Genomic DNA, 14,226 nt, shown 5'->3' on the forward strand with positions numbered 1-14,226 from the left:
TATGTGCTTCAATATGGAATTGAAGTGGTCACATTTTTGTTTTATCTCATTTCAGTTTGAGTATGTCATCTTTGTAGGAGATGCATTGATTTTCTTTTGTTGTGAGAGTTATCTGTAGGATAAAATTACCTTGTAGGGGTAATAACCACATATTTGCCTACAACAAATGTTTATGTACTTCATTGAAACTCAATATATAAGTGGTATAGTCATGTTGATAAAAGTGGAGATGTAGCCCAACGGGGGTGAACTCTGTCAACAAACCTTTGCCTTTCTCATTATTATTCCTCCATGGATTATGTGTGTTATGTTCATTATGTTCAATTGCATATGAATACTAATTCATGATTGAAGAGATATTGGACAACCTGTTGTTTCAAGAGCTATTTTTATTTTTTCAAAGCGCCGACACGGTCCTTAATTTTTGTTTTATTTTCTTTTGGAAAAGAGGAAGATAACACCTAATCAAATTTTAAATCAGTTTAGTATCAGAGCACCAGTTGACGAAGTTGCAAGAATAGGCAGCAAAAAGAGTCTTCAAGAGCTAGAGGAGAAGAATTTAGCTCCTCAGATGGAGAACATAGAAATGAGAACGAAACTAGATATAGATGAAGAGGAGAAGAGACACATGCACTTTGTTTTGTAGGAAGTGCTTGAGTGTTATAGAAAGCTATACTCTTGTATGAATAAGAGAAACCTCCAACATGGGGCCAGTATGTGTTTTCCAATGCATGGAAATTTTGAGTACTTGTGGAATCAATAACCTTCTACAGTTTGTGATGCTTTTGAACATTGCATGCTTGTATGTGAGAAACGTATGATAATGGTTAAAAGAATGAACCAAATTTTGGGCATCAAGTATAATGAATTTCTTTCACATGAGAAAATTTCTATGTCAGCAAACAAGAAGAAGTTTATTTGTGCTAATTGCAAAGTGCATCGACATAACATTGAACAATGTTGGAAGTTTCAGCGGGAACTTCATTCAAAGAAAGGTAAATATATTATGCTATATTATGCAAGGGAAACAAAAGGTGGCAAATAGGAATCTCCACAATCCTAAATGACCTTTAAGAAAAGAAGATGCAAGAAGAGAACCCATATGCCTAGGAGAGGCAAAGTTTGGGTACACTTATTGTAAAGTTGTTTTGTACTTTTGTAAATGGAAAATTCGTTATCACTACCTATTTAGGTACTTCTGTAAACAAAAAATTCATTGTCACTATGTACAACAAGTAGATGTTTTTGGGTGATGTATGTATTGACTTCTTATAGTCCACATGTGAAGGACTTTTGCGAATGTACTAGATTTTTGTTCAAAGTTGTCTACAAATTGTCATATGTTCACTAGTACAAGTATTCAATTTGATACTTGTGTGAATTGAATATTTGTTTTTAAGATCATATCAAGACTATGTATTGTAGGCAAGGTTAATGATATCATGGAACATTTTGCAACATTGTACTTTTCATGTACAAGCTCAGCTTGAAGATGTTAAAGTAAGTTTATTTTGCTTTTGAATTCCTAGATGAAGTCAAGTTTCCCTTCAACGGTTTAAATTCAAGGTGAAGTGTTTTTGGGGCGGTGCAAAGATGAGAGTAAAGAGAATGTTCAGGTTTCACTAATCAATATTTTCTTACTGCAAGAGCGATAAGAATGATGGCTCAATTCTTAACAGGACAATAGGTATTCATCACGATGATAGGTAAAGTCCTTTGTTTGGGGTTTGAAGCACACAAATTGAAAAAATTTCATTTGGATTGAGCTTTTGGTTTTTTTTGAGTTTCAACCTTTTTACATTTACTAGGGAAGTAAACTTTTGGAGTCCAAAAGTTCCTAGTGGGGAGGTGTGATCAGGTGATCAATTTTATGCTAAAAAACAAAACTTCCCATAACTTCTTGAAACTGGCGCCAAATCAAAGTGTCTGTTGTTCTGAATCCAACGAAGTTCATTTAACCTCAATTTAACACTGGATTCTCAAGTTATTAAATTCTTTTCGTTTTCTCAAACATGCAAAAAAATGGCAATTTGTGTGTTTGACTATGTTTTTAGGCCCAATGGCACGCTGCCACTTGGCTTCTCTGGAGTGGTCAAATTTTCTTGTGTTCTTACTGGTTTTGGGTGTTTTTTGTGGGTCAATAATTGGGAGCCACGTGGGTCAATGGGTGGCTTCCACATGGCCTCCCAAGGGCATATTAAAATTATGTATGGCTAAAACTTCTCCCCCAGTAGGAGTTAAACACGGGACCAGTCGACTAAAATTCAAGCACCTTACCACTAGGGTGCATGGTGGTTCTTAATCGATAGTGGCCAACTTCTATTTAAGGTTTTCGCAATTTTTATTTGGGGAAAGGGGCCAGGGATAAGACCTAGCCCTCAGCCACCACACTCCCACGGGATAATGGATAGGGGAGCCAAGGGCTAGGGCTTAGTCCTGGCCTGAGGTCTCAGTACCAAGAGCAATATATCCCATTAGACCATATCCTCAAGCCAATAGAGCAAGGGCAGAGGAGAGAGCCCTAGCCTAGGGTCATAAGCACCACATATAACCACAAGCACGGGATTTGGGTCGCTTGGCAGAAGGCGCTCTAATGGGGGGCTAGCCCAATGCCACATGGACCTTATATGACCATAGCTCAAAGGGCAAGGTGTAAGGTGGAAGGTGCCAAGGTGTGAGGGGCATCCCCAAGTCAGATGGACCATAAAGTGACTGCACGCCAGAGGAAAAGGGGCCCAATGGTAAGGGAAAATAGTTATCTCGTGCCGAGGTTCTGTGGCACCCCATGTAGCCATTCGCCCAGAGATTAGGGTTAGGCCGACAAGGGCGGGCATGAAGGCCTAGCCCGTGGCCATATGTTCCCACATGACCCTAATTTTCGATCTCAAGGGGTTAGAGGACAAATTAAAGTTCGAGCAAAATGCACTGTTGGAGGGTGAAAATGTCTCCCCTTTAGCGATTTTCGGGGTAGATTTTTAGGATAGTTTGCCAGAAGGGAAAATTTGAAGGATGGTTACAAGTCAAGTTCATTGATGAGCTTAGAGATCATAAATTTTTTAGTATTTATCCCCATGGAGCTGAGAAAGATGATACCTAGAGGTTTTTGGAGAGTATGGATCCAATGGTGATCTTTGATTTATGATTTGAGCATATCTAAGTAATATTTTTGTAGGTTTGAGGCTAAATTTATTTGGATCAGAGAAAGTTTGGAAGAAGTTATAGAAGGTATTTGGACATGGAGAAGACCTTGGATGGGTATTCTCACTCGTAGAAGGCTACTGAAGTAGCTGTAACCAACAAGGTTCAACTCAAGTTAACTTCTTTTATCATGAAGCTTTCTTTATGTCCTTCAATGTGCAATTGAAGTTTTCATATGCTTGTTTTAGCTTAGTTCAGTTGGAGTATGTCATATTTGTAGGATATTCACTGATTTGTTGTTGTTGTGAGAGTTATTTGTAGAAGAATATTACCTTGTAGGGGTAATAGCCACATATTTACCTGCAACAAATGTCTACGTACTTCATTCATACCAAATATATTAGTCTAGTCATGTTAACAGGTCTAAAAATGTAGGCCACGAGGGGTGAAATCCACCAACAACGCTTTTCCTTTCTCTTCATTATGCCTTCATGGTTTATGTGTGTTATGTCATTATGTTCAGTTACATATGAAGACTAATTCATCATTGAGGAGACATTGAACAACTTGTTTTTTCAAGACCCATTTTTATTCTTCAAAAGTGTTGACGCGACACTGTTTTTTTTTTTTTGGGAAAATAGGAAGAAATCACCTAATCCAATTTCATATCACTAATGTCTCTTTTAAACAAATGAGAAATCTTCATTTCAAAACATCCAGTTAACCACTTAATAACTTTTGTAAAACTTAGTAGTGATTCATTCTGTGGAAAGCACACAAGTAATTGCAGCATAATGTAATTATATATATAAACAAAAATTTGGGTACTCAAGGTTGGGTTTAATTTGACTTTGGGTCGAGCCCAAGATGGGAGTCAAAAAATCTGAGCCTAGAAACTTTCATGTAGAACTGTGACGGTCGAAGAGTAGGCTTACAGAGACTTTATCTTAACAGTTAACCATTTCTTTTTTCCCTTAAAGAATCTTGGTAAAGACAGGAAAACAATGCTGAAGAAAAAACTAAAATGCACACCATCATATTCATAACCCATAACCTCGTGACGGGGAAAAACATCAAAACAATAAATAAATTTATATTCAAAGGAAGAAGTTAATCAAAACATGTATATCTATATATATAATTATGTGCATACATATGAAAATTAGTAAAATTTCATCCTCCTATGGAGATTCAACTATATATATACACTTTAAACAAAAGATGTTCAGATAGTTGAAGAAAATTGCAGAGGAAGCCCTTTCTCTTGCAATATAGAGCCAAGTTTGAGCATACTCTAGAGTCAGAGTCAAGAAACAGGTCTCAGTACACTGTTTAGACAAACCTAGAACAAAATGGTACACACCCTTGCACCATTTAGAAGAAGGAAAATTAAGAACTTGGAAAATTGAAATGAATGTTTGCCAACATGCATATAGTGTCTCGATCATTGCCCCGAATTAGTAAATATGCATGTACATATGCAATAATAATAGAAAACAATCAAACCCTAATATAAATCTAGGGGGAAATCTTAATTACAACAATAATATCGAGTTTCTTGCAGGAGAAGATACAGTGGGTTCGTTTCTAACATGCCTTTAGAAACCTGGAAGGTTAGGGTATCATAAGAACCACGTAATTGAGAACCTTGAATAAATCTTAACTCGAATATTTTCACAAACAAGTCTACCAAAGGAAGGATAGGCAAGACCAATACTAATTCTAGCCAGAGGAGGATATTCCATGACTAAAAATAGAAACAAGAAAACATGTAAAAGAAAGAAAGACGAGCCAATGAAATGCAATAGAAAAAACCCTTCCCATTGCAAGTTAGAATGTAAGAATACGACATGTTTATAGGTGAAATTTGTGTTCCTGAAGGCACAAGTCTCACCAAGAGAAAAGTTATAGAGCCATACTTCAAAGAGAAAAAGGTGCAGAATGACGAACAACCTTCGAGATAGGGGTGAAAGTAGTTACCTCTTTCCAAAACAGGAGAGCCTCCACCGTAGATCAAAAACCCTACAAATGGACGGTGGACATAAGTGGGCCATTTGTCCCCTGTCATCGACACTATAACTCGTACTAGATTTTTAAATGCCAAGGAAAATTATTAAATGCTTTGTCTACACTATGGTGTGACAGATAAATATATTGTAATAATTCACATTGGATTGAGAGCTAGTGCACCTTCCACCTTAAAAAAGGAATTGAATCGTTATAAGACCCTTGTTATATATAATCTCTAACAATTGCATTGAATAAATCAATTGATTATTATGGGTATCAAATTTTTAATTTTATGTGCATGAAAATATTTTTTATATTGATGGTTACACATGTTACAAGTGATATCAAAGCCTGGTTTCAATAATGTGGTCGGTCAGGCAATGAAAGTGATGATAATTGTGTTTAAATGTGCACAACACAAGAGAGTGTGCAGGTAAATATATCACAATGAGAAGAGGGGCTAGAGGGAAATTTTCATCAAGATCAACGGATGGAGTGTAGCCTACACCAAATCCAAAAACAAATCTAGAAGTGTGCCTGCAGCTGGGTGCAAAAAATCAACACCAAAAAATTATGACACATGAAACTATTCAACAATTCCAAGATGAAATGGTTTGACTAAGAGTCGACAATGAAATACTGATGCATGAACGGGAGAGGACCTTAAAAGTCCTCTCAGAAAAATACAACCACCAAACCTCTTTACCCAGTCCTGAGCATAGAAGGATAGATGATGAAGAACATCAACATCGAACCAAGAATATTCAAAAGGGGAGTCATATGCAGAGAATTGACAAAAATAGAGTATTGGGAAACGTTTTTGATCCAAGGAAAGCGAAGAAGCAAAAAATGGAATTGTAGGAGGAATTCAGAAATATTAAACCCCCAACCTTTAATGCTTAGGGAAAGGAGGCTCCAGAAGATTGCCTCGTCAATATGAATAAGTATTTTCAAGTTTATGAATATGACAATAATCTTAAGGCTAGGTTGTCCATCTATCAACTTCAAGGGAAAGCCACCTTATGGTGGGACGAGGTAAAGATAGTGCAAGGGATGGAGGAGCAAGATGTAACAATTCCATGACGAAAAATATAAACAATTCCATGATTTAAGGTCACCAACTTTACGTCCTTATTAAGATATGTGCCATATATCCGAGAGGGACAAACCAAAGTAAAATGCTTCATGAGTAGTCTACCAACATTTATGAAGGAAATAATAGAGTTTGATAATCCTAAAACCATGGAAGAAGCAATTTGGAGGGCTCGAATGTGTTACTAACCAATGAATTAGAAATGGGAGTCTAGTAAAATTTTGTCTCAGAGGAAGGGATAGAATAATTCTCATAATTTCAGAGGCACTAAATCTACAAATTTTAAAAATTCATAGAGAAATCAATCAAATAAACAACCTTCAAGGAATCCATAAAAACCCAAGTGGCAAGAAGAAACAAAGCCTACTAAAGCATCTAATAAGATAGAGCCTAGTTAGGTATAGAAGCCTCGTTTGCAACGTTGGTGCTATGGAGAACCCCACTATTACAAGAATTGTTGCCACCACACCAGATCTGAACAAGTTTACAACGTAGAAGAAGAATCTACCATCAGGGAGGTGGAAAGGATTATGCCAAGGATTAATGTTGTGCTAGAAAACCACCAAGTCGATTACCAACCAATTGTGATAGAACTAGAAGGTGAGTTAATTAATCAATCTGTGTCTATTTTAGTAGATCGGGTGCAAGCTTAAGTTACGTTATCCTGAATGTAGTGGAAAAATGTTTTTTTCCAACTTATAAATTTAGAAATATTTGGTTGGTCCAACTAGTTACAGGGACCAAGACGAGGGTAAATGCAAAAGTGCCCAGTTGTCCCATTGAGGTAAGGGGTCAGCACATAAAGGCAAAATTAAATGTTTTTCCTTTAGGATCATATGATTTGCTACTTGGGATGGACTGGTTGGAGGGGCACTGGTCTTTTGTGAATTGTAAGGAAAACTCCATTAGCTACTTTGTTGAAGATAGATCTCGGTAGTAAATTCAAAGTGTTAGGAAACCTATGGAGTTATGTCCCATCACTGCTTCTCAATTGGGAAAGTGTATTAGAAAAGGTTGTGCGATTTATGTGGTCCAAGTTGGGTATTATAATTCTAAAAGTAAGACTACCACTTTGGAAAACATATTGATAGTCCGGGAATTTACCGATGTGTTTCCTGAAAATATACCAAGGCTACCTCCAAAATGAAATATTGGCTTTACCATAGAGTTAACTCCTGGCACAGTAATAGTATCTAGAGCTCCTTACAACATGAGTGTACCCAAGCTAACCGAGCTTAAGATGCAACTCCAGAAGTTTCTTGATAAGGGATATGTTCACCCCAATGTATTTCTGTGGGGAGAACTGGTGCTATTTGTAAGGAAGAAGGATGGTACACTATCATTGTGTATTGACTACAGACAACTTAATAAATTAACTATTAAGAGTAAGTATCCTCTGCCTTGGATTGACGATCTATTTGACCAACTCAGAGGGGTAACACTTTTCTCTAGGATTGATTTACAACCGGGTTATGATCAGATTCAGGTGAAAGATGAGGACATTTGTAAAATGGCCTTTAGGCCTAGGTATGGGCACTATGAATTTGTGTTCCTACCCTTTGGACTGAATAATATGCTTGCGACATTTATGAGCTTGATGCATGGTATCTTCCATCCTTTCTTGGATAAATTCATATTGATTTTTTATAGATGATATATTGATTTACTCAAAAACTCTAGAAGAGGATAAGGAGCACCTGCGAATAGTACTACAAACATTACGAGGTCATCAATTGTATGCAAAATTTAGTAAATATGATTTTTATAAAAATCAGATTCAACAATGTGGGCATGTCATTTTAGTAGAGGGAATAACAGTTGACCCCGAAAAGATCAAAACTATTATGGAGTGGTGGGTGCCTAAAAATGTAGCTGGTATACGATATTTTATGGGTTTGCTGGGCTATTACCACCATTTTATAGAGATATTTTCTTGGATTGGGTACCCCATGCTCTGCCCCTATGTTAAATATTGTTGACCCAAACAAGGAATTTGTGGTTTTCACTGATGCATGTTAGGAAGGGGTGGAGCAGTACTAACGTAGGATGGGAAGGTGGTTCCTTACAAGTCGTGGAAGTTAAAGGAGCATGAACAAATATAATCTGAATATGATTTGGAGTTAACCGTAGTAGTTCATGCACTAATGATGTGGAGGCATTATCTCCTTGGTAAAATATTTTTGTTAATGACATACCATAATAGACAGACAAGTTATTTCAAACAACCCATATAAATTCTCATCAAGCAAGGTGGAGTGCCTTCCTTAGTGAATTCAAGTTTGACATTAAACATTTAAAACCAAAAGAAAATCGAGTTGTAAATGCTCTAAGAAGAAGAATACATTGTGTTTATGAATTGTATTATAATCAAATTGAATTCATGTTTCTAGAACAAATTAGAGAAGTTGGCCAACGGGATCTTGAATATGAATTTTTATGGTAGAAAGTGCAACAAGGTAACAAGTAGAACAAAAATTCAAATTATAAAATAAATCTAGATCAGTTATTAACTTTTCGCAGAATGATTTATGTCCCTAATCAAATATTTGTTAGGCAATTAGTTCTAGACAAAATTCATAAGAGTCCCTACAATGCCCATCCCAGATATCAAAAAATGTTTTCAACCGTTAAAAAGATTACTTTTGGCCTGGAATGCATAGGGATATCACCAAATATTTGACCCAATGTATAGAATGTCAGCATGTTAAAGATGAACATTAACACCCTGCTAGTCTTCTTCAACCAATACGTAAACCGGAGTGGAAGTGGGAAGTAATTACACTTGAATTCATCACTAGACTAACAATATATAAGAGGCACATTGACTCAATTATGGTAGTAGTGGATAAAATCAGGAAAACAACTCATTTCATTCCAATACAATCCACCTTCAAGACAACTCAAATTGCTAACATTTTTATGAAGGAAGTGTTCATGTTCCATGGTATTCCTAAGGTCGTTATATCATACAGAGATGTGAAATTTACCTCCGCATTTTGGAGAACACTATTTATAGGGCTAGGCACCCAAGTCTTGTTCAACACTATGTATCATCCCCAAACTGATGGGAAAACTGAAGGGTAAATCAAGTGTTGGAATATATGCTTTAGATGTACGTTATGAAACATCCCAGTAAGTGGGAAGAATATATGTATCTGGAAGAATTTCTTTGTAATAATGGGAGTCATGGATCTTTAAAGGTGAGCCCCTTCAACGTGTTGTACAAAAGAATATGTAGAACACCTACAAATTGGGAAAACCTTGAGAACAGAAAAATGTTAGGACCATAAATGTTGGAGGAGATGGAATGAAAAGTAATGAAAATTCGACAAAATTTAAAGGTTTTCCAAGATAGGAAGAAATCTTATGATGATAAAAGAAGGACATATCATGTTTATGTGTGAATTGAACCCAAGAAAAACACTTTGAGATGGACTAGTCGTTTCTGTGGTCCTTTCTAGGTATTAGAAATAATTGGGCCAATGGCTTATAGACTAGCATTACCAAGTCATATAAAATTTCATGACGTGTTTAATGTCTCATTTTTGAAAGGATATTTGTATGACCCTAGACATGTGATAACTTAGCAGGATGTTCAGGTAATGCTCTGAATATTTAAATTGGTCATGATAAAATGAGTTTTCTTGAATTAATTCTAGTATGTTTTTGTAATAGGTCAAACCGGATGGAGATATCATGGTAGAACCTCAGCACATCCTCTAATGGAGAGAAATAACACTATGTAAGTGAGCCATCATCCAGGTTAAAGTGTAATGGAAGCACTTCATCCCAGAAGAGGCCAACTGGGAAGATGAAGAATTCATATAGGAAGCCTACCTGGATCTATTCTAAAGGATCAGATTGAACACTGAGGATGGTGTTTCACATGAGAGGGGGAAGATGTAACACCCAAATGCTCTAAACAGTTACTCATGGTTAATTGTTTTACATTGAATGACTCAATTATTTATAATTGTTGTTAAGGCATGATAAGGAAACTTTAGATTATGATGAATGGATAAAAAATAAATAATGTAATGGTATGTTGTGTAGAAGTTATGATTGTAAACCAAGAATGGTCAATAAAAAAAGAAAATTAAATATTGAATTCCTGAACAGTTAGAATCAGTTATCAATCTTTTATTTCGTAGAGGGGAGACCAAAAGGCCCAAAACTTAGTGGAAAAATCTAAGGATAGCTAGAGACTGGAGGATGCGTGGAAAGTGAGATTAAAATTTTAAAAGAATAATGTCATTGGAGAGAGGTACTCTTGATCTAAACATAGAGTCAGTGGAATCCTTAGAATGATTCATGACTGTACAGTACTAGACTCGACTGGAGTAGTCTTTATATGCAGGTACCAGTTACCTCAAGAACTAAAGTTTTAAATTACAGACTGTTAGGTGTGCAAAAGGCTTGAGAGAGAAGTTGGACGTATTTTCTAGCGTCATGGTTGGGTGGAGATACTTTCCTACTCTTAATTATCTAAGATATTGAGAAGATAAGTATACTTGTTAGTGAACTGAAAATATGTTATATCCTTTATTTTTGTATAAACAAAAGAAGAAATTTGGGTGTGATGTTTACTGGATAAAAAAAGAAAAATCGTGCGTTTATTTGTACTCTTTCAAAAATAGATAGGACCATACTTGATAAATAAAAACATTGATCTTATTAAAAAGGCATGGGATAAGTAATCTCTCAATATTAACAACTTAATTCAGAAAATTATGGGTAGAAATTTCTTCCTGATGTGGAATGAATCAGTTAAGAAAATACCATAGGGTTGATAATAGTCAAAAGGGAACTAGTTGATGCTTTGGTTGTACAAGTTAAAACTCGCTCAAAGGTGGTCCAAAGCTAGCTTATTTATTTCGAAAGACCCTCCCTTGGGTAGTGGACTAGTCTTGGATAATCTAGGTCTAGTCATGACCAGGGAGTACCGTAAAATTGAACTAACAATAAATAAATAGAGGAACAATTGTGTCTACTTTGTTGAAAATTAAATAATGAAGCAGTTGTCTGAATTATGAACCAAAAATCACCAAGGAATATGTATATGTATATATATATATATGTGTGTGTGTGTGTGTGTGTGTGTGTGTGTGTATATATATATATATAGCTTAAAAGTTGAACAAAAATACATGGTGTAAAACGCTTCAGTTATACTTATAATCATACTTTAAAACAAATAGTGACAACATGTTTTCCATTTGTAGAGACACAAATGAAAATGGAAAGAATACCTCTAATAAAGAAATTTCCAGGTGAAAAGCATGTCCAATGCTTCTTTTAAACAAACGAGCAGACTTCATTTCGAAACTTCCAGTTAACAAATTATTAACTTTTCTAAAATTCAGTAGCAATTCTTTCTGTGGAAATCATGCAGGGAATAGCAACATACTGTAATTGTATCTATAAAAAAAATTGGGTACTAAAGTTTGGGGTTAGTTTGGCTCTGGGTAGAACATGAGATGGGGGTCAAACAATCTGAGCCCAAAACAAATTGTGTAGAACTGTGAGGATCGAAGAGTAGGCTTACAGAGACTTTATCTTAATATTTAACCATTTGCTTTCTCCCTCAAAGAATCTTGGTAAATATAGGAACATAATGTCAAAAAAAAAAGCTAAAATGCACACCATCATATTCATAACCCATAACCCTATGACAGGAAAAAACATCAAAATAGTAAATATATTTATATTCAAAGGTAGAATTTAGTAAAAACTTGTGTATAATATATATATATATATATATATATATATATATATATATATATATATATATATATATATATATATATATATGTATGTAGGTGAACATAAGTAAAATTATGGCCTCCTATGGATGTTTGACTATATACATATAGTCTAAACAAAAGTGGTTCACACAATTGAAGAAAATTGCAAGGGAAGCCCTTTTTATTGAAATCTAGAGCAAAGTTTGAGCATACTATGGATTCAAACTCAAGAAACTTGTCTCAATGCCCTATTTAAACAAATCTAGAACCAAAGGGTACAAACCCTCGCACCATTTAGGAGCAGGAAAAGAAAGAACCTAGAAAAGCCAAATGAATGTTTGTCACTATGCATATATTGTCTTAGCCATTTCCCTGAAGTAGTAAATATGCATGTTCCTATGTAATAACAACAAAAAGTAGTCAAATCTTAGAATAAATCTAGGGGAAAATCACAATTATAACAAAAATATGAAGTTTCTTACATGAGGAGATAGAGCAGGTTCATCTCCAACACACCTTGGGAATCTTGAAAGGCTAACGTATCATAAGAACTACATAATTGAGAACCTCGAATAAAACTTCACTCAGGGTTTTCACAAAGAAATGTACCATAGGAAGGACTGGCACAACCAATACTAATTCCAGCCGGAGGAGGATATGTCATCACTAGAAAGAGAAACAAAAAAACTTGTAAAAGCAAGAAAGATGAGAAAATGAAATGCAACAGAGGAAACCCTTCCCAATATAAATTAAGATGTGCAAATATGAATTTCCTGTAGGTGAACTTGGCGTTCCAGAAGGCTCAGGTTTCACCAGGAGAAAAGTTGCAAAGCCATACTTTAAAGAGAAAAAGGTGCAAAATGACAAATTACCTCTGAGCTGGGGTTGAAAGAAGTTACTTCTTTCCAAATCCAGAGAGAATCCACCATAGATCAAAAAACCTACAGATGGATGGTGGACATAATTCCATGTTTGTCTTGTCCTTGACGCTATAACTCATATTGGATTGTTAAAGGCAGAATAAAATTCTTAAAGTCTATATATACACTATGGTTTGACAGTTAAATATATTGTAATAGTTCACATTAGATTGATTGTTAGTGTGTCTTTCACCTTAACAAAGGAATAAAAACATTATAAGCCCCTTGTTATATATAATGTATAACAATTGTGTTGAATAAATTGACTCACTATTGTGAGGATCAATTTTTTTTTTGTATGAAAATATTTTTTATATTAATGGTTAGACATGTTACACAACCATTCAAATTTATAATTATAAAACATTTTGAACCAAATTTAAATAAAATTAATAAGCAAATATAGGGAAAAAATTGGGAAACCAGAATATTTACACTATTATAATATAATATTATATGAAGTGTTATTTATTATATTAATATGTTTAAATTTTTTAATATAATTAAATGTTAAATTATTATAACTCGGATATATAATTTAAAATATTAAAATTAGTTAATTATGTCAAGTAATTAGGTTGATCTTCGACTCAGTTTATATGGGTTATCTCAATGTTATGCTAAGAGTTAGATATTTTGGGGAATTTTAACATAAGCATTGTATTCATATTTATTTTACATTTTCCCGATAAATGAAGTATTCTAAAAAACTACATTCCAATATAGATTATATTTATTTTATTTTATGCATTTTAATAGTTAAATATATATTTATGTTTAAAAAATATTAAAAAAAATTAAACATATTATAAATATTTTCAAATAACATATACAGATTTTTTAAATATATTATATATACTTACAGGCTGTTAGACCCTATGCTGCACAAACATTTACTTGTTACCTAGTTTTACTTATTATTTGAAACTCTTACTTTGTTTAACATAGATTGTTAAAGAATTAAGGCTAAGAAGCCATAACATATCTTGTTATTTATTAATTAAAGAATTTAAACAGTTTGTCAAAGAACTGAAAGAATGAGTTAAATAACTCCTGAGATCGTTACAAATAGTTGCTCATCTATTTCCTTAAAAGGGGAAAGTGGCAGAATCTTAACTCGTATGGAAAAATACAGACCTAGGGAAGAAAGAATTATGATGCCCAGATTTTCCTTGAGCTCGACAAGTAAATAGTGGGAAAATTATGGATTACATTCAAAATGGTATAACACTTGAGGCTGGGTTGTGGTCATCATGCCCAAGATACCATACTACAACCAAATTATCGACTGTCAGGAGTACGAAGAGCTCGGAGGGGGATT

The sequence above is a fragment of the Pinus tabuliformis genome, chromosome 8, assembly GCF_031772625.1.
Source record: "Pinus tabuliformis cultivar Carrire ecotype Pingquan chromosome 8, CPIR1, whole genome shotgun sequence".
Lineage (NCBI taxonomy): Eukaryota > Viridiplantae > Streptophyta > Pinopsida > Pinales > Pinaceae > Pinus > Pinus tabuliformis.